At 41.9% G+C, this 21,839-nt stretch overlaps 1 long non-coding RNA gene across 9 annotated transcripts; it reads right to left on the reverse strand.

Annotated features, from left to right (window-relative positions):
* Nucleotides 1-1,438: 1,438 nt before the first annotated feature.
* On the reverse strand, nucleotides 1,439-21,483 carry LOC132324942 (uncharacterized). 9 transcript variants are annotated; one of them, XR_009485785.1, is made up of 7 exons: nucleotides 21,343-21,483; nucleotides 16,260-16,414; nucleotides 12,893-12,924; nucleotides 9,599-9,669; nucleotides 8,682-8,792; nucleotides 5,988-6,059; nucleotides 4,306-4,775 (listed from the first exon to the last, which is right to left on the reverse strand). It is a non-coding gene; the product is annotated as an uncharacterized LOC132324942 (long non-coding RNA). The 9 variants fall into 9 exon arrangements; XR_009485782.1 differs by having other exon boundaries at nucleotides 8,682-8,870; XR_009485781.1 differs by lacking the exons at nucleotides 12,893-12,924; nucleotides 16,260-16,414 and adding an exon at nucleotides 1,439-3,423 and having other exon boundaries at nucleotides 4,717-4,775; nucleotides 21,343-21,472.
* Between the last annotated feature and the right edge of the window lie 356 nt (nucleotides 21,484-21,839).

Below are 21,839 nucleotides of genomic sequence, written 5' to 3' on the forward strand. Positions count from 1 at the left end.
CAGTGGGGCTGAGCATTCCAGTGCCACTGGAGCCCAGGAACTGAGCACTCGTGCTTGTTTACTTAGAGTAACTTCCCTTCCTTTCCTGCACAAAGACCTCTGTGCCATTCCAAGAGAGATAGAGTGCTCTGCCAGGATTCCCCCCTCCAGGAGCTGAAACAGCCTCTGAATATCTGATCATTTGTTATTTTATCCCAATTGCATGGCCCCTTTATAGATTAAAAGAAAACCTCTGGAAAGCATCAACACAAACACTAAGCATGTAAGCACTCCTTGAAAACCAACCTCAATTTGTAAACTCATTTCCCAGAGCTTGATGTTGCAATAGAGACTCTTGGAATGCAAGTAAGTTTAAAGGGAAGGGAAGTAAGCTGTGAAACCAAAGGATACATGGATAGAAACCTGATTTGCACATTTGTGATAAACTGTAAACTCTAATAGTGTTTTGAAGGCATAATAAAATATTTACCTTCAAAGAGCACTTAGTGCATCGAAAACAGATTATGTGCTGTGATTGATGATAAGTCTTTTCCTCTTGCAAACACAGCATGTGTAATTTTTTCTTTAATTTTAAAGGGATTAAGTAATTATTTTATAGTAATATAATTTATTGTTTTCAAACCTTGCTGTTGGTCTGCAGGCTGAATCTGGAGCTGCAAACACTATTGCTGACGATGTGTTTATCCAGCATGCAGCTTCAAGGAAGAAAAAGCAGCGTGCATCCATAGTGAGAAAAATCATGATTCCCCCCAGAATCTGCCACAGAAGAGGCTTCACAGGAAATCATTAAGCCAAAGCTCAAAGATCTTAACCCCTACTTTTTCAAACCAGGAGACATCTGTGGATACATTTCCAACTCTTGCTACTAAGATTGGAAGGTGAAGTACAGTGTTTTGCAGCTCTACTGCATGAGAGTTCCAGTGTTCATAGGACTATGCATGATTGGTCAAGAATTTTCTGAATTAGCTGGGGAAGAAAAGAAGCACAAATCAGTGGCATTTCCTTGGGTCCATGTGCCCCAGCCTCTTAGGCATTATCACAAACCAGCAGTCCCTCTTTCCTTCTGGATCAGTTCAACCTTCAGGTCAGGGAAGGATGAGTCTGAAGGGCAAGCAGAATATTCTAAAAAAAACACCTGAAGACAGAAAGCAAAAGAGGGGCAGGATTGGTGTCTCTAAGGAACTCAAGCTCCAGTTGTTCTTTCCACCAAGAGAAATGAGATTGTTTTCTTTCTGTCATGCAACAATATGTACATCAATCTAATTAGCTTCTATTGGATGCAGATTTCCTTTTATAAAATTATAAAGTAATATTTAGGGAAAGACTCACAGACAGCGGATTTTTTTCCATCTCATTTAAGCAGTGATTTGCCATTCATTTACAGATACAATGGCTTTTTTTAATGTAGTGTTTTTGTAAGAAATAATTAATGATATGCTCTCAAACAAGAAAATAAATCAAAATGCACATTACTTTTCAATAACCAGGAAATTTAGAACACTTTTTACAATGGTGAGCCTAACTATTTTTTGTAATGATTTATTTGCTTGTTAATCTCTTCAAATTCTTCTGCATTTTTTAACTATAATTCAACACTGATTAAAAGTGGAATTGTTTTACTTTGTTCTAACAATTTTCAAACCTTTAAAAAAAAAAAAAAATCCCTCACTGTATTGTTGTCCATGAAGGACTGCAAATTTTTTTCAGCTGACCAAGTGGAAATTTTTGTAGTGACCCCTAATCCTGGGCATGCCTGTAAATGAGTAACAGAGACAACACAAACTTTTTGCAATGTCACATATACAGTGGTTTCTGGAGAGATACAGTGGTGACCTAGAGAAGCCAGATGTTTGTACCAAATTGAGAAAGCAGGACTGTGACCTAATGCTACTTTTCAGCAACACAGATCATCAGCAGCATCACTGGAATTAACAGATCATGCCTTCAAATGAAGTATGGAAAACTGAGATCAGAATTCACACCTATAGTCAAGCTTGGCAAACAGATTTTAATGATGCCAAGTACAAAACGCCCAGTTCTGTGATCTTCACTGTGCACATATCACCTGTTCAGGTGCTCCAGGTGTACTTCAAGATTTACATTCTCTGTCTACATATTCCCATCAATTACAGCACACTTCACTCTTCAGTGAGATTTATTATCTTATTGTATCACTGGGGCTTGGAGACTGAAGAATTATAATCTTACAAGCCATTATGAAATGATTTTCACTCGTTGGGACAAGTCTTTCCAGGAAGAGTAATTATTTCTTGTGGGTTTTCAGTGACACTCAAACCTTAGCCAGAGGCTGGTCTTATGCTTATGTGGGTACAGATCAGACCTGGAATCAGAGGAAGGTGGGCAGGGTGGGTGCTCAAATACAAAGTTAAGATTATCTCATCTGTGCTGAGAACTGTTTAAAGAACAGCTGTTCTCATCTAGCCTCTCCCTCCATTTTCAGAAGACAAGATGAATAAAAGGATCCAAGTACTCAAAGAGGTTATAAAGCGTTTGAGTTTTTGAAGGTAAACCTGCAAGCTTTGTGGCTTGCTGATATGTTTTTGGACACATGATAATTGTGTATTACCAGATTAGGGCTGCTCAGGAAAGAGGAAAAAATATTGACTGTTTTTATTGTTGAAAATTCCAGCTAACAAGATCAAATGTTCCATAATTTGCTAGTTTTAGAAACAGTTCTGGCAGAGCTTGGATTTGGCTGAACCCTGCCCCATTTTCCACCATCTCCTCTGCCCACAGGGATGCTGCTCCCTCCCAGGATGAGCAGCAGCCTCGGGGGTTTTTCACTCCAAATCCAGACAAAACCTGCTTTGGAAATAGTGAAATCTCCTGACAATGGGATTAACCTGTCAGCTCGGCTTCCACTGTTTGAACTATGCTAGGAAAGAGTATTTAGATAAAGGCTTTAAATTACAATTCACATCGAATCTCCACATGGCTCAGTCCCTGAGCATAGGGGAGTGCTCTCTGCTCCCCATGCTGATGTGTTGAGGAAACAAGCACTGCCTTGAGTCAGGTGTCCAGGCTGGACACGTCAAGAGTGCTTGGGGGTGTCCCTGAGCCTTGTGTCCATGACAAGTTGCTTTAGGGAAAGCCATGCTGGTGTCTTGGGAGGCTACTTAGAGCAGAGGCTAGACAGAGTTAAAGAATTAAGGTAGGTTTTATTAAATGCTTTCAAAGGATACATCTTGGGCAGAAAGAGAGCCTGGCCAGGGCTACACCCAAGATGTATGACGGGTCACACATTTTCACACTTCTATAAATTTCAGTCCATTTACATTTTGGGGTTCATTGTCCAATTACAGCTTCAGGTTATGGAGTCCCATCTTCCAATTTGCTCTCCTCAATTCACTGCTGTTTACACTTTTTGGGCCTGAAGCTGCAGCAGTGTCCTTGGTTCTCGGGCTGGAAAAGGATTGTTTTGTCTAACTAAACTGTGAGGAGAACTTGCTACCACTTTATGTGAAGTTCAGAGTTATATACTAATGCAGTACAGACTCTGGATAATATGAAAGCTAAAGCTTAAGGCATCAGTGCCAGGACACAGCCAGTCATCCTGAGAGGCTCCCAACAGGGATGAGAGTAAACAAATTAGGTATTTCCATGTCTATGGTGGCTGTTTCTAGGCAGGCACTCTGCACCTCAAGGTCTCACAACACCTTAGAGGAAGGAGGCTGGAGCCCATTATCTATGGTAATGCTTAGGTAGCTGTTATGACACCTTTTCATCCATAAGATTTTGGCATCATTGACCTCATTTTACAGTTGAGGGAAAGCAAGGTTTGGGCCTGAAGTGAGTTTTCCCCCAAGGTGACCTGTGAGCCAGTGGCAGAAGTAGAAATGTTCCCAGCTCCCTGAAACTCAAGGTGGTGTTCTGTGCATGAGAGCACATCTTCCCCCAAAACCTGTTCAGTGTAGACATCCAAGCCTCCCTCATTCTGTCTAGGCTGCAAAGGGAAGAAGGTAAACAGAGCATTTGCAAATTCCTACTTTCCATCATATCTCTCTGAGGTGTGACTTTTGTCTGCATCATCTTTCATGAAGGAATCATATTCTAATAGAAAAGAGCAAAAAAGCTGATCTGGCTGCTGCTGAAAGATAACAATCCAGAAACAATTAGGTATCTATCCAGCCTTCTTTGTTAAAATCATTAATAGCACATGTGGGGAACATACCCACTCAGATGACTGGAAAAATAAATTGTCTGGTTTTGCAGATCTTTTATTTAAATCTTGCAAGTAGCAAGAGAAGCAATTTTAATAAAAAATGCAATGCACAGAAGAATTGCTGGTTTTCATCTGAGAAGGGAAGAATTTTCTTTATTTTTACTAATTTTGAATTTGATGCAGATATGATTCCAATGCTAATTATGCCCCCCACTGTCTCTATGCTCCAGTGAAATGTGACTCCCTGATGTTTCTCATTGTCTTTTGTTTACAATTATGAGAAGTTGATGGAAATCATCTGGTTTTTGCTTCTGTACTGCTGTGGGATTTGTACAGCAGCAACCTGTCAAATTAATGACCTCTAGCACGAGAAGCTGTGGCCAATTCAGACTGCAGCCATAGCTGAAATCTTAGCATTGCACTGTTTCTCTCTCATCCCCCACATATCTATGAGGAAACAGTTCCCTCATCATGGAAGAGTGATCTCAGAATTAAAGGTAAACAGTAGGATCTTCACAAGTTAATATCAATACCCGATTTTGCTAAATGCTCTCTTGCTCAAGTCTTCTTTTTCTCGTGCCTCAATTTTCTCCTAAAAAAAATAAAAAGAAAAGAGATAATAATGCAGATGTGTTCTGAGCATGATCTCATTAATGTTTCCAGTGCTTTGGGACAAACTGGAGACCAGAGGGTTCTCTCAGCACCTACACACTGAATGAAAATGCCTATTGTATAATTTGCTGGTGGCCTGCCCATGACAATTCCCAGTCTGGATTGCCAGTGAAGATGTTTGCATTTTCTTAACTGTATGGCTCTGTGAGGCATCTGTGCATCAATCCTGCATCTCAGGGACATGCAAAGCTTATGTTTTAGGAAGATAAATAATTTAATCCTGAACATCTTGTGCATAGAAATACAATTACAATCTTTGTACTGGCAATAAAAGCATTACCAGGAAAAGCATTCTGGATTTCAGAAACCAGGAGATAAATACAGCTCACTATTTAAAGGGCTGGTTCAGTTATTCCTTCAATCCCAACTGAAGTGAAATATCAGATTTCCTTCTGCAAAGAGGAACAGGAGAAGGCTCTTCTCCCTGTTTCCTTGGGGGTTTTTTCCTACTTTTCCTTAAATCCCATTCTCTTTTTCTACAGTTCCCTGTTCTCACACTGTTCCCAGTGTTGCCCTTCTCCCAGCTAGTGCTCTGGGCTGTGTGGTGGCCAGCACACAGTGTTGGCACTGGTGCTGCTGATGCCACTGCTGCAGGGCCAGCAGGTGTGTGCTGGGCCAGATGATGGCTGCTCCTCTGGAGGGAACGGGAGCCCCAGTTACAGATGCATGATGCCAGTGGGCCTCTATCCACCTTGCTTCTACATTCTCCTACTGACTTGCACAAAACAGTTGGGAATTTATCCCATTTTAGTATCTAAAAGCTATCTCCAAAGTTTTACCTAAGGTAGCTGAAAAAAAGGCTAACTTTTTGGAGAGAAATAATAGTTGTAGAGATGTGCATCCTGACATTCAGTCTGCTAGTTCTATGCTTTGTGGTATACACAAATTTATATGAAGTCCAACAAGGGCAAAAACTGGAGGTTTGGAAACCAGAATTGCTTAGTGGCAGTTTGTCTCAGTTCAGCATCTTCGCCCAACACAATGGGTCACAGTTACTTTACATAAAATAGGGATATTAATAACATTTAATAATAGGAATAATGATGTCAATCTGCATTTCACAGGTTCAGTTGGGAGCACAGATAGTCAGCTTGGGTTACAAAATCAAAACTGGATAAAGGTTGCAACTTACTGGAAAATCGTGGCAGTCAGTGTTGAAAAGTAGACAGATGTTCACAAGACCCTCTGTTTTGGCATGTTCTTCCTTTAGAAGAAATCAGGTAATGAGCCAACATGGCAAATGAATCACTTTAAAATGCTAGAGGGTAAATCTGAAAAGGTTTTAATTTTATATTTCAACTTGCAATCATCCACACTTTTCCTGTGCTAACCTCCCTGAGACCAAAGGCACAGACCTTAAACTCACTACAGTTTCAAACTGGTGGTATGAATTTAACTTCAGTGTATATTTGAGGCTTAAGTTACTATAAATAAGAGAGACACACACCATCTTAAACATACTAATGCATAAACATTTATGCTATTTTTTCCAAGAACTAATTCATGTGACAGGAATTTCTTCATAACCTTAAGTTTATGTCTGTGCATTTATGACAAACCTACACTTCTGTGCTGTCCTACTGTCATTCCAACCAGTTAAGAGTAAGGAATGACCAGTTTTCTGCAGCCTCTATCCAGGTAGCATCTTCCTTCCAAGCGCCAAGGATGCCAATATTCCTTGTTCTCCAGCTGGTTCTTCTACTCACTTTAAGGCTGCCAGAAATGGCAGGGTGTGTGTTTTGCTCACAATGCACCCTGGTCAGCAATTTGACCTTCAGAAGCCCAGTCCTACCTGTCTCTACAGCTGCTTCACCTGGAACCATGCTCAGTGGAACTTACTGTTTTGTGTCCCACAAACATGGATCTGAAACATCTTCTGTCTCAAAGAGAGCATAGCAGAACCGGGCCTCCCTGCAGTGCCCAAGCATCACAGAATAAATCATCTGCAGGGAGGGAGGCGAAATAAAAAGGCAACTGGCAAAATCAGTTCTGTTGAACCAAGCTCCCTGCTGCCGGTAATGACTCAAAATATTTGAGGGAAAAATTACTTCCAGTGCTCAAGTGTTATCAATCCCTGTGGTTGTATCCACCTGCTGCTGCCCTCCTTCAGGCCTCTTCACCTTCTGGTGCCCTAATGCTTTATCCTGCAGTCCCCAGCACCTGCTGGCAGCCTGATGTGAACCTCTCCTGCCCTCTTAAAAAACATGACCTGTTTCTGTTGGGAAACAACCACCTAGGAGCTGTTCACATCAGGAATGTGTCTCCAATTTCAGTTCTGAAGTCCTAACATCTTTCGGTCCAACCTCTTCAGTTTTTGGAGGCTTTCATGTTGTCCAGTACCAGCACCCAGGCAAAGCCCCCTAGTGCAGTCTGGGCCACAAAGGGTCACAAAGTAAATTCAGTTGCAAGGGGAGACAAAGCTCGGTACAATCTCTTCTGCAAGTGTGTGAAGCGGTGGGGCAGTGGCTGGGGAGGGGCTGTATGAACTTAGGCTCTGCTCCCAGGTGGGCACCTGAGCACCAGAAGTGCTCTGGGTGTCTGCTCAGGGTGTACAGCCTTCTCCAAACCAGCACAAATAAGAAAGACAGTGCAGAATGAATGTTCTTTTAATTCCCTCAAAATTAATTCTTACTGAAGTTTACTGAGCTCCTGGGGATCCCCATTCCAGGAATTGACAATGTCTTATCTTGTGAATCTTTGGCAGGACTTGTCCACGTCTCTGTTAGCAAATATACAGTGCTCAAATGGAATATTTGTAATTCCTGTGAAGCAGAGTGTTTCACAAAGGACATGGAATATGATGGTTCTCTCTTGACGTGGGGTAAAAGAGACTTTAAACCAGTCGCCCAAGGTCAAACAGGAGCCCGATGGCACATCTGGTACAGCAGATCTCCAGTCATTTAATAATCCTGTATCCACGAGATGGAATTGCCTCCCTAAAGCCAATATAATGATATTCACTAATGAGGTTGTTAGGTTTAATTAAAGCTGGTAGAGCGCACATTACGTAGAAGGAATGAAATTATTGTTTCATTATTGTATATTATAATAATTACAGAATAACTAGGCTTATACATTAACCACAGAAAAAGACTAGCCAAATTCTGTATCATATAAATTTTTTGACAGATGACACAGGAATTGCAATGGACAAAAAACCTCATGTTCTCAATGTCATCCTTAAGTGCTTGCATTCTTCTGGCTTATTAATCACTGTAATTTTTTAAATAAATAAAAATAAATTTTAAATTTAAAAAATAAATTTAAAATAAATTTAGTTCAAAATTAAATAATATTCACTTAAAAGGCTGATTCCCTGAATTTCCAGCTTGTTACTGACGGTCTGTTATGCTCTATCTATTGCCACATGATAAAATATTTAGGGGTGGGAAGACATCAAAATGTTAGAATATGAGGTATAGAATTCTTTCATTCTTGAATAAGATATTCTCTTTTGTTTCCCATTCAAACTGAGACCTAGCTGGAAAACATAAACAATTTAGGGAAAAGCTGAAGATAAAATGGCTATAATTGAAATAGAAGTTTTCTAAATTACTCTATTTGGATCTGTTTAGACTTGAATTAGAACTTTACAATTGCATTACTACAGAGTGATGTGTGTTCTTTTACCAGATGGATTTCCCCTAGGACCAGAGTTTGATCCTATACACGTACTTTCAGAGAAGATAAATAAAATTTGCGCAGGAAGATCTGCAGTCCTTTGCTCCTTGTCTCCGAGAAGTGCCTTTTTCCACAGAAATTATCCCTGAGACCTTTTGTGCTCCTTTATGTAGGAAAGGGTGTCAGAAACAAATCCATAACTTACTGTCTTATGCTCATCCTTTATCTCTGAAACTCCATCCATCAGACAGCAACAGCAATACTCTCGTTCACATATTATCTCCCTCTCCAAGACAGTCAATGCAAGGACCATGAGCTGGGGGATCAGAAATCATCACAGTGGTCATGCTTAGGTAGCCACAGTGTTGAAACACAGTAGTGCTGCTTGAACCATCTTCAAATTCAGTGAAAATGACATGAAAGGGAAAAGGAAAACTAGTTTAGAGTCAGCAGCCTGAGAATCATACAAATAGCATCAGTTTTTCCCTTTCCTATCCCTTCCATACACAAGAATACCATGAGCAGGCAGAACAGACATAGGAATCATGCAGAGTAGTATTGATCGAGTCCTGTTTTCCTTATGGCAGCTAACAGCACAGGCAGTCAGAAACTGCTGAGATGACATTGACCCTGTGCAGCGTCAGTGCTCACACACTTCTGCCCTCCAAAATAAGGCAACATCCCTAAAGCCTAAACATACTTCCCATATTCACTACCCTTATTGTTCACCTCCTTTCCTCCCATCTGTATCGACAAAACTTCCCATTTCTGTATGACTGCTCAGACTCTTCTTGGTTCACAGCTGAGTCACAGATATTTGTGGTTTATCTCAGGACTTCTTTTTAGCAGATCCCTTAATTCCCCAAGCACATTAGACAATTTCAGTCTCATGCTGACTGTGGTCAAAAACATGCAGACAGAAGCATTCACAGGCATGTGAATAAAGAAATTCATGGTCCTGGGTTCACAGAATAACTGCCTGCTCGTGGCAGATAAGGAAGTGTGCACTTGTGTCTGCTGCTGGATTTGCTAGTGCAGTCAGGAATTTGGGTGTGCAATTTCCCACCAGCTCTCTTGAAATACCAGATTGAAACCCAAAGAACCACGGCAGAAAAATATTACCTTTCCTGCTTAGGAATGTGCTGTGACCTTCATTTTCTTCAGAGAGGTTTGAGTTCAATATAAATTGACACCTGGAACAGAAATGTTCCATAAATAACAAACATCTTATAAAGCACTTCAGAGAAACTGTGGAAAGTCTGAGAATGTACCTGAAAGCCACCAGAAAGCAAATAAGGAACTCTGTGTCCAACAAGAGGGTTATGGGAGGGTAGAACATTCAGGTGTGCTTTTGCAAGTTTAAGCCTAGGCTGCAAATGATGATGATTCAGGTGTCACACTGATGTTTCTGTCATCTGCATCCCAAAGCCAGAGCCTCAAAACCTGCCCAATGTCTCAGTCCTGTTATTTTTTTCCCAAGCTAATATCTTCTTCCAATTTTTTTGGCACAGACAGGGCTGGTAAACCCTTGGGAGGTCAAAGTTCTTCTGGAATGATGAAAAATACCCTGTACATGGTTGTTTTCTTTTGGTACACAGGATCAGGGTTTTGAACAAATTCATCTTCCCTTCAAGACCAATGCATGCCCACAGCTTTGCATGGCTCCCTGAGTTACGTGGTGCTGAAGATCCAATGGCACTTTCCCCCATCCACCTGATGTGGGAATCCACAGGAACACAGGAGAGTCAACACCTGGTGCCATGGGTGTATGAAACCCAGAGCAGAACAGTAAAAATTAAAGGAGGGAGAGATCCTGAAAAGATCTGTCCCTTGTGAGTGGTGAGGTCAGACATGAATTGCCTGGGAAAGGTGAGACACATGGTGCTGGGAGATTTAGGAGCAGATATTTGTTTCTGGAAATAGTGTTTCACAGAGAGAAAAAAGCCACAGCTTTCTGCATGAAAGGGCTGATCTAGCTCAAGGGCTGAGTTCACAAATAAGCTTCCTGCCAGATTCACCCCCTTCCTTCAGCATTTTGTTTCCTACCATATAATGCTGATCTAGGTCTGATCAGCATGCTGGCATTCACAAATATCATTCACAGCTCTTTCCACTATTTCAGACCTCTCATGGATCTTCTTTTCCAGTGCAGGAGGCCATTCCTTGGGCACGGGGCAGGAGCCAGGCCACAGCACTGTGTGGCAGACAGGGTGAGAGGTAACCCCAGAGAGAGCTGCAGGGGTGGATGAAGCTCAGCCCGGCTCTTGCCAGGTCTCTACATCCCAGCACTGAATTCCAGAGGGCACCTGAGGTTACAGCACAGAACCCAACCACCTGCTCCAACTAAACCCTTCTTTCTGCCGAGATCAGTATCAGCCAACACACAGCCCATGTGAGTGATCCCTGCATTTAATCCTATTACCTAAACACAAGGAGTTGAGCAGTGTGTCACACTGAGCCAGGAAATGGGGGAGCTTTAGCAGTTTGTGTTTGTGCAGGAAATGTTTCTGTGCCGATGGCAAATCCACATCAACCCACAACCCAAGACAAGCTTCCAAGAATGATGAAGATAACATCTTGTTAGCAGCAAATACAAAGACTTAATTAAATTATAATATAGCAGCTTTTCAAAATGTCTGGGAAATCTTACTGGAAATTAAATACAATACAAAAGATAGAAAAAGTAAATCTGTAGGTATAAAGCAGAGAAAATTCTAGGTATCTACACTTTTGTTTTTCTAACTCTGCTCATCCTTCCCCTTACTTGTTCTTCTCACCTTCATCTTCTCTTGAAAGTGTTTGCACCACTATAAAGATGAAAGGGAGAGAGGGGGGGAAATGGTGAGAAGGAGATAGATTCCTCATAACCTGGGTTTAGCTTCATAGCAAAGTTGTTCATAATGAAAGTGTTAATCTGTGGCTTGGAGGAAAGCCTGGGAGGAAAACAGGCAAAGCAGGCAAAGAACCAGCAAAGCAGTTTAATTAAAGGTGCAAGAGAAATATCTTTGAGCATCATTGCAGCTCTAAATAAACATCCATACTGATTCTTATGCTATTCAAGGGCTTGTTTCTGGTTCCATCCTAAGACTGAGAAGAAAACTCTTCTGTCAGATTTATACCTTAAATATTCAATAACTTGTTCTTCAGTGCTTCATATTTATAGAAAAAGAAAATATTGCAGTGGAGATACACTGTGTGGTAAGGATCCAAGAGGGAATTTAAATTCATGACAGCTGTGATACAAGAAATGTATTTTGCTTTTATAGCTGGATTTATTTTTCTCTTGAAAGGAAAAAAAAAAAGCAGAATAAATTGCAGACAAAAATGTTTTTCTAGAACTGGGCCACCAGTAGTTATTTCTTCCAAGCTAACCCCTCACTTACAGACACTATTCAAAAGAAGCACAGAAAAAACTTTTTATTACATTACACAATGTAATAATTTCTTGCAAATGGATTACTTTGCACAGAAGACAAAATTCTTACATCCACAGTGCAAATTCTGAATAGGATTTTCTGCCCTTCTGTTCTGTACTGTGGAGCTCAATGACGGCAATAATGAAGCAGAATATAAAAATATTATGACCTTTGGAAGGGACTTGTTTTTGCAATGTGAACCATGTGTGCTGTTTACAGACCAACCTCGGGTAGGCATCCTGCTTGTGAAATGTCACCAGATTAATGGTATCAGTAGCAACTAGGAAAACAATGAAGGAGTCTGCTCTTCAGCATACCTGGAGGGCAGCTTCTCCAAAGCAGAGTGAAGACACATTACCAGAGCACCAGCTGGCTCAGGAAAAGCCTGCTGGTCTGTGCAGAACCAGTATCTAAAAGCTAGGGTCCTCACACAAACACTCAGGGCAATTCAGCACAGTCTCTTGCAGAACATCTACATTTATCTAAATACATTTCTTAGACGGCTCTCACAGAATTGCCAGCTCTAGGTGTAATTCAAGGTTTAGAATCAGATCCAAGCTTCTCTCCATCCTTATTATTTCACATTTTCACACAAGACTTCGTGATTATTGGTTTGGAACATTAAAATGCAAATGATAGAGGAAGCAATACATATTTAAATGTACAGTGTCAGCTTGGTACAAAAGCTCTTCTGGAACAGAATGACACTGTTTTCTTCAGTTACTTCTAAAAGTGGCAAAATAAAAATGAAAGGAGGGGAAAAAAACTTCGGGCCTATTTGCATTCATGCTTTATTGGTCATGCTGAAAGAAAAAGCTTAGTAAGCTTGGAGGGGGAGGCAGAGGGAGAAAAACAGTCATTAGTGTAAATGCAACCAGCAGCTCTCTGAGACTTCCCAGGCAGCATAAGGAGGAGGAGGAGGAGAGCATGCCAGGAGCAGTAGATTTGGAACAAGGCTGACCTCCTCCCTACAGAAAAACAAAGAGGAGCTTTGACTTACCTTGCCTCTGTCACTTCTGGAATCAATATCCTCTTCACGTAAACACAAAGGAGAAAAAGTGAAGAAAGGGCAAAATCAGGGCAGAATACAGAAAGCCTCTCTTCCTCCTATCCCATCCTTGTGGGATGCCCTGTTATTTTCTGAATTTAACTTCTGTCTAAAGAGTGACAGGAGGTCACTTATTCTCATGATGGTTTCTACAAAGCTTGTATGGTTACCAGGGCAATGAAGAATGTTTCTCATTTTACTTTTTTTAATAACGCTTACTCACTGCCATATTCAGTCTTTCCTGAAGAGGCAAGGCACGACTTTAGAAGTGTGGAAGATATTTTTCCTAGTCTAAAGTGTCAGGTCACAGCTGTGTGCCTTTTCTTTCTGCATTTTCACTCCAGATTCAGCATTAGAACTTCAGTGTTACATACTGTATTTGCCCCTCTTCACTCAGGCTACCATAAAATATCCATGCACTTACCACCATGGATATACTTCTGCTTCCCAAGGAGGGATTGCAGAATTGGGTTCTGCTTTAGGAAGAGCAGGTGTGAATACAGATTGCAGACAGTCCCAAAAGGTAGCTCTGTATTTAGTCTGCAGCTCTGTGAAGCTGAAAAGCATCTGGACACAGGTCTGGACTGGCTCTCTGTTGTGGAACAGCATGTCTTGATGAACTGACAAACTCAGCAGAAAACCTAATTCAGGCCCCTCTCCTGCATGCACCCACACACTCAGGTACAAACAGTCCCTCTCAGGTATAGCTTAAATCAGTTCCCAGAATTTAGTCTTAACATGTCAAAAGTGTTTTTGCTGGAGGACTTGTGTCTGCATTAGCTTTTGGCAGCATAGTGAGGAGAGATGGGAAAGCAACACCCTTGGTTGAGGGAGCTAATGAGTTGGCAAAACTCCTGTCATGTGTACCAGGCTCTAGTGAGAGCACAATTAGGAGCTTTGAAACTTGTAGCCTTTGCAAGTATTTACATTTCAATTATCACAGGATTGGAAGCCAGAAGATTACAGTAAAACAGAATTGAAAGGAAAAATAGGAAATCTTCCTCTCAGGGAACTAATCGCTCACGATTTCTTAGCTGCACTTGTTTCTAAGTTGTGGATAATCAAGTTTCAGAGTGAATTAGCTTGTTAGAACCCACTGCTAGCATTTCCCTTGATTACCACTCAGGCTGCCTTGTGCTCACTCCAAGGATGTGGTCACTTCAGCTGGGCTGTGGCCAGCAGCTGTGGGTGGGTGCCTTGCTCTTTTCTCTGCTGTTCTTTCCCTTCAGTACATGGAAACCTGAGACCCTTTATGTCTCTTACCCTTCAAATGGTCATCTTCCATTGTGTGGATTTGTTCTTTTAAATGGAAATACATTCCAAACAGTACCAACCACTCCTCTGCCTCATCCCTGCTCTGGCATTATGCAAGTGAAAGGCCAGCTGTTCCCTGCTGTCTGAGCTCCAGTCCTTTCTGCCCCCAGCTTGAGACAGGCAAAACTTGCTGTTCTGTGCCAGTACATGAATCACACTGGAAATTATGATGAGTGGGAATTAAAATAGCCCATGAAAATGTAATAAAAACCTCCTCTTCATTAGCTGAATGTCAGCAACAGGGTAACAATCCAATGCTACATCCCAAAGGATCCAGCCAGTTATCTAACGTCTTTCTGGAGGCGACACTGTCCCAAAAGCAAGTCAGTCACTCCTATGTATTCCCCACAGTAAGGGTCAAACTGGGTAATCACCATAACTGTTTCCTCTTGAACTAATAACCCCCTTCCAAAATTTGCTTTGGTTTAGTCTGTTCTGGATATCTTTGCAGTAATTTCTGGTAATGAACTTCTTTCTGAGACGTAATTACAAACAGTACTGCCAAGGCTGCAGTTTTCTCATCAAGCAGGGTGCATGGTGGTATTGCCCTTCATTTCCACTTACACCTTTTTTCTTTATAAGCTGAGCTTCTTTTGTATGTATATATATATATATATATATATATATATATATATATATATACACATATGCATGCATTTATGTCCATGTGACCAACTTTTTTCCTGGATGTTACATATATTGCTGAGATGTTATGCATCTACTCTATTGAGTTCTTCTGCAGAATTTCTCTCTTCCAGAACCCAAATCCTAGTCCTTAGATTCATGGCTTTTGACCTCTGTAACCACTTTATTTGACTTCTCCATTATATTCTCTGCATCTTTATGAATATCTATTTTACATTGTGTTTTCCTACCTGCTGTTGTTCCCTTCAATAAATAACTAGCTTGCAGTCTAAAGAGTGATTGAAGTTTAAAAGAATCTACCTTGTATTTGGCTAAGAAGTCTTCAGAGGGGCAGTTAGCAGCTGCGTTAGTAAAATGGGGTAAATTACTGTCAGCTAGAAACACTCTGAAATCCCAGGAAGGAAGACTGCATCGAGGTTCATTGACAACCAAAATGTAAAACTGAGATATAGGTTGCTTGACAGAGGAGCAAAGAGATGTAGTACCAATACTGCTACCTGTCCTTGTTCCAGAAAATACCTGCTTTCACAGGTATCTCATTGCAGTTTCTCAAAGAAAAGTACTGGTAAATCCCATCATCAGGGTACAGATCTGGTAGGAATATCATTTAGCTAATAATTAAGCATAACCAGAGTGCAAAGAAGGTGTTTCTCTTTAGCTTTCCAGGATATAGGATGCATAGGACATCTGAAGCTGCTGAACAAAGTCCTAATTATGCAATATGCGAAATAACCTAATAGACATCTAGTCACATTACACCTTGATTTTTAAAGAAACATATTCTATATGTGTATATGGACAATAAGACCACTCAAAGTTACTAAAATTTGAAATTTTGTGTTTTTTTAAGCAGGAGTGAGCAGGTTTATGTTTCTGTGGAGAAGTTTAATTGTGAGTAGCTACAGTTCAATCACAGAGCACAGGACCTGCCCCCATTGTGCCTGAATGCCAGAGGGTAAAGATGATGGTATCCCTTGTGGCTGAGGACCTCCAGGCTTGGATGGTGTGGGGATTGCTTGCCTGTATTAATCACCAGTGTTGTACTTCTCTGTCTCCAGCCTCATGCAGCTGCTCTCAGGGGCTTATGCTTCCCCTGGGAAACACACTCAAGCCTATTTTTCTTTTTCTTTCAGGATCCAGCCTTGTTTCCCAGACATGTAGAGAATTGGCCCAGTGTGTCACAGGGAGACACATCAGCCTACACATTAGGTGAACAAACGGGTTGGCTCAACTCCCTCTGCTTCTGCTTTAGTCAGAGGAGACTCCCAGGCTCAAGGATCCCAGGAAGGTGTTCCCATGCGCCAGGGGGAGTCTGGCCCCTCAGCCAGTGCAGAGAGGGCTTCACTTCACCCAAATTTACCTTGCCAGAGGTGAAGTCTCTCAGCTGAACGGGTGTCTGTACTGCCACTGTAGCCAGAAGCAATGGAGGGAGGGCAGCTCTTGTTGATTCATCCCTTTGTATTCCAGGTACATGGGTAGGTGGGATGAGTCATTGTCTGGCACCACCTCCATTGACTGCAGAAAGAATTAGGCAACCAATTTAGGTTAGATGCTTAATTTCTAAATGAGTAAAGCGAGGTTAAATTAATCGCTCCCTGCGTTGCACTCTAATGGGGAAAGCTAATGACTGCACATTATTTGAAGGGAGAGGCTGTTCCTCACCTCAGCAAAGCAAAATCACTTTGTTACTTGCTTTCAAGCTCTGCTATTTGTTCTGATGGGTGGATCACTGCTCTCTAATATAGCAGGTAAAATGAGAGGAGACATCTAAATCATTGATACAATATTGCCAAGTGCTTGTATCTTCTGCTGACATCTCACAGAATGTTCTGTTTCTTGAAGCCTTAGGCATTGAAAGAAAATGAGACTACCACCTTTTTTTTTAAATACAAACCAAAATTTCATGCTTCTAGTCATGCAGAAAACAAGAATGAAAAAGAATGATCTGAGTATGGCATACAAAGAAAAAAGTTAAAACAAATAAAAAGTACCAAATATATACTAAAAATAACAACTCTACGTCATTTTAACCTGTTTTCCAAATCCAGCCCAAGATTGTCTTCCTTCTGCTTTCAGTACTTTTGCTCTATAATAAAACAGAATGAACCCTAAACTTTCTTGCAAGCTTAGGATTAAAAAACAAACAGTCTCCAGCTGGAGTATCCACTATAACACAGTCAGTGAAAAACACCAAAGACGTTAGCTTGGTCACCTGCTCCTTCACCAGCTGGACCCTCCAAGGGTTTCCTTCTTTCTTTCACACACAGGGACCACATGCAAAGCTCAGAGACCATCTCTGGCTGTTGCTTGTTAATTGGGCTGTTGTGTGAAAGTAGAAGAGAGTTCAAAAAGGTTGGGCTGTAACAGATGCAACTGAGGTTTCACAGGTCCCCAGTCACATGGAAGACTCACACAGTAGTGGGCCAGATAAAATTCTTCTGCTTCAACTTGTTATCTCATGAGCTGTCCATTCCTTCAGGCTGCAGGTCAAAGCCTTTGTCCCACCCAGATCAAGAAAATCTATTCTATTTCAGCATGTAACAGGGTTCTTTCCAAATCTTGAGGAAGACAATAGAAGCAAGGCTTTAATAATGAGAATTAATTAAAGAATGTACTCTAGATATTGAAGAGTAATTCAAGAAAGCACAACCAGCCCTACAATGAGCAGCTTCTTCACTTGGGGATTTGGCAGAGGAAAAACACATAGAAGTGCAGTTCTCAATTTGGAAGCAGTGCTGCACAAGCATGGAGATGATGGAGTAGGAGTCAAAGAGCTTTCTGTTAAAATTTTTCTAACTTAGCAGGGTTGCTGGTACATGTATCTTAAAATGAAATTAGGAAGGGACTCAATGCAAAAGGAGTGTTTACATCACCCAACAGTCGGAGATTCAGGACTCAAGCCTTGGTAGTCAACTTCTGTCTCACCTGGGTAAATCACTGCTCTCTCAACCTTCATTTAGTAGCTACATTTGAAATTGACCTATTCCACTTCATCTTCCATGGATTGTGGATATTTTAAATCATTTTTGAAACACTCTTTGAAATTCTGCAAGGCAAGGAATTATAAGCAGTGCAAAGTATGACTAATGTTTGTGTGAGTCATCGATCGGGCTACCCAAAATAGTTTTAGAGAAATGAATATGCACAAAATAAGGCTGATCCTGCAAATTTCAAAGATCTCCTGCCATGTGTAGGGTGGATGTGAGTACATCAAACAAAGTGCTGGGATTTTCCCAAGTACTCCATGACAGCCTGCTCCAGCCTGCTGCCCCAAGAGGGAAAACACTGACTTGCAAGCCAAAGCTGAGTGCTTTGGATGTCCCGCCATGACCTGTGTGAAAACAAGGAAGCCTGGAAGAGGAAAAGTGCATCTCCTCCATAAGCAGATGAAATTTTGGGAGTACTGACCTAAAATGCCCTGCCTGGCCACACTGCCTGCAGAAGCACTGATGGAGAGCTGACCTGAGGAGCCAGCCATCTGGTACCCACAGAGTGCTGCAGTGGGAAGAGAGGGGTGTTGTGTTCCAGCAGTACTGTGGCCAAACAACCAGCAGCAGTAGCAGCCAGAGAAATGGTCTTATTCTTTTGGCAAAAGCCCCGCCATGTATACATGCGTCTGTTCTCTCACCCACCCCCTGTATGAATGAGAAATCAGGGCCTTCTTGACATGAGGCAGCACATGCCAGATGCCGAGCAGTCAGCAAGACAGATGCTGCCAGGAGGACAAAAGAGGTAATCATATAAATACTTAAAAGCTCCTTTTAATCAAAATGTTCATTGTCCTTTTTAAAAGAAAGGTACTTTTTAATAGCTATTTGATTTCTTTCAAAGGCAAGGAAGGGGTGGAGGAAATATTTCTTTAAGAGGATGAGGCATGCCCTTTATTCCCCACAAATATAATAACTTATTTGAAACTTTCTTCCTTTTCTTTTCACAGTGTTTTTTCCCCACGGGAAATTATAACAGAAGCAAACTTGGGACTACTTTTTTGCTCTATGTATTTCAATTTTGTGTACAATATGAATGGTGTGTATTCTGGGGAAAAGTGTTCTCTGGACAGGATGGGAGAGCCTTGGTAAGAGCTGATCCCCCACAGTGCCACCAGCCTTCTGCAACACCCAGAAATCTGCCAGTGGCATTAGGCCTGTGGAAATCTCCCTAACAGTCTCCACTCTCTTCTTTCATTGTATATATCTGTATTTATTTCCAATACATCTATTGTCTCATAGTCCTGATTGTAAGGGCAAATAAAAGATAAGCCTTTCCTCAATACAGAATAAGCATGAAATGGAAATGCCTGCCTCAACATGCAGTGCCCAGACCATCAGCTGTCAGCATAGCCACTGCAGTCCTATATCCTGCAGGCCAGTGCTCACTGGAGTGGAATTCTTTGCTCTCCCATACCCAGGTGCTGTTGCAGTCACTGCCTGGGCTGCCAGAGAGGACAAAGATTTTAGCTAATGAGAAGTGGATACAACACCTACACTTGCTGCTCCCTCGCCAGAGCACCTCCTTGCTCTGAGGAAGGCAGGGCAACAGCTGTCTGAAAGTTCACTTTAATTATAAAGCCCAGCTGCCCTCACAGTCTTTGGGAATGGCACCATTGCCTTTGCCCTTTTCAGCTGTGTGGAGAAAAGGCAAAGAGGTACAGCGGCAGCAGGACATGGCGTCCCCAGACTCCCAGAAGCTCCTTTCTCCCAGCCTCTGCTTCCCTCCCCTCTCCCTATGATGATGCTGGCATGGATCATGAGCCGGCTAAGGTCCCAGGGGATGGCACCATCTGCAGTGAGGCTGATGAATTAGATTCTGCTCACCAGTGGCAGGAGGCACAGACAGCACCCTGCCTACTCAGCTGAGGCAGAGGTAATGATGGGGGAAGAAACCTTGTTTTGTCATTGTGTCTCTTCCTGAACACATTCCAGACAAATGTTTCCCTACCTTTTCTCATTTGTGAAGGCAGTCTCTGCAACGACTCCCACAGCAAATTCGCTGTTAGCTTCCATCTTTAGGATCCTGCGAGTCCTAACCTGCTCTGTCACCCTTTGGGTACAGAAAGAGCATAAGACCAGCGTCATGTCTTTTTTCTATAGTCTGTCTCACTTTTGTGTTAAGTACCTTCTTCATGTGTCACAAAGAATTCAGAAGTAGTTTGGTTGATAATCACAGTCATGTCCAGCACAGGTGCTCTTACTCAGGTTTTACTTGGCTTTTCTCTCAGAAAGAGATGCCAGATTTTATCTGGTGATGGATGTTGTCAAACCTGTGGAAAGCTTTGCAATGCGACCCCAGATGATTACTCATGAGCGTGTTCCAGATGTGTCGCATCTCCATGACTGATGGCTGCCAGATGGCTGCTTGGGAGAGGGCAGAAAAAGGTACCATTTTAACATGTTTTTGTCTAACATGACCCCTTGATCCTCAGGAGAAGGCAGACACATAGCAGTGCTCCTGGAGAGGCCAGATTAAATACAGAACCTCAGGAACACCTCGTTTTGACTCACACCACGGTCACTTTCTATGCTGTGTACCAGATCACGAAGGCTGGTTTCCTGCATACCCAAAAGCAGAAAAGCAGGGAAAAGAGGAAAGCCAGGTTGTTCCCATCCTGACAGGAGCTGAGTCTTTGCAGCACACAAATCCCAACATAACCCTTTATAGAAATCACAGTGCGAATCGCTGGCAGGGCAGATGCAGCCCTCAGGGGCTACATCTCTCCTCAGTGATCAGGGGATGTTCTGGTGATGGGACAAGGGTGCTGCCAGCTTGTCAGGGTCCTGCCATGCATGAGGGACATGGCCCAGCTACAGGTCCAGGCTGGCCAGAAGGGCTTCAGTCACTGTAGTTCAGGTTTTCTCACAGAATCCCTCAATCTGTAGGAAATGTCATTGATGCCACTTTCACAGAGCAGGAAAATACTAGGAAAATGCCAGCTGATATGAATATTACCGTATTTAACAATTGCGGTTCGATCCACATGACACCCTCTACTCTGAGGGACTGCCCCTCCTAAATTTCTTAAATCCTACATGAGAAAGAAAGCAGAAAATTTGGAAAAAAAATTATTTGATTTCTATTCAGACAGAGATCTAGTGGTGATATTGCCATTAACAATGTCAATAATGAAAAGCAGTTTGTCTTTCTGCCCAAACCTCACTACCAGCAACTCAGCTGAAGAGATCAAACCAGCTTGTTCCAGTAGAGACACCATGAGTTAACAAGGGATAAACCTTCCTGTGACAAAACTTTCTGTGCCAAGCTTCTTTTCTGTGCCAGCTAAGCACACAAAGAAATATTTAATGTTCAATGAACAGCCTGGTTTGATAGAACACCAAAGAGCTGAAAGGTGCCTGTTAATAGCAGAGAGCCCTACTGTATGGAGGTAGCACACAGCTGTTCCCACCAAACCTTCCAGAAGGGTGATCCTTCTACCTACCCTAACCTACCTCTTTGTGCCAGGGGAGGAGAGGGCTCTCACCTCCTTTTTGCCTCCAGACCCAGGCTGCTGGTTGAGATTCTGAGGTAGCTTCCTGCAGGATGAGAATTTAATCCCTCTAATATGAGCTGTCAGGATTAGAGCACCTTGAATTGTTTACTGTTACTAAGCTATACAATGAATGCAACTTTTTGTTCCCATCCATGAAGTTTCTCAAAGAGGAAGTGACTTTTCAAGCATGTGCTTTCTTACAAGAGTTTGCATTAGTTCAGGGTTTGTTTTAGAGTTAATGGCTCTGAGCATTCGAAGCCTTTTGCTGTGCAAGCTGTGACAAAAACTACCATCCAAATTCTTCTTCAGTTGGGACAATCAAAGAATTGCAACTAGGATTTGCATTCTCTCCCACTTAAAATTGTTGAGTACCTGTATCATGATTTTTAGAGGTTTTTTAAAAATAGACCCAGGAGTGTTATGTGGGCACAGCTTTTTTTGACTGCTGGTATTTAT

Source organism: Haemorhous mexicanus, chromosome 3 (assembly GCF_027477595.1).
Source record: "Haemorhous mexicanus isolate bHaeMex1 chromosome 3, bHaeMex1.pri, whole genome shotgun sequence".
Taxonomy (NCBI): domain Eukaryota; kingdom Metazoa; phylum Chordata; class Aves; order Passeriformes; family Fringillidae; genus Haemorhous; species Haemorhous mexicanus.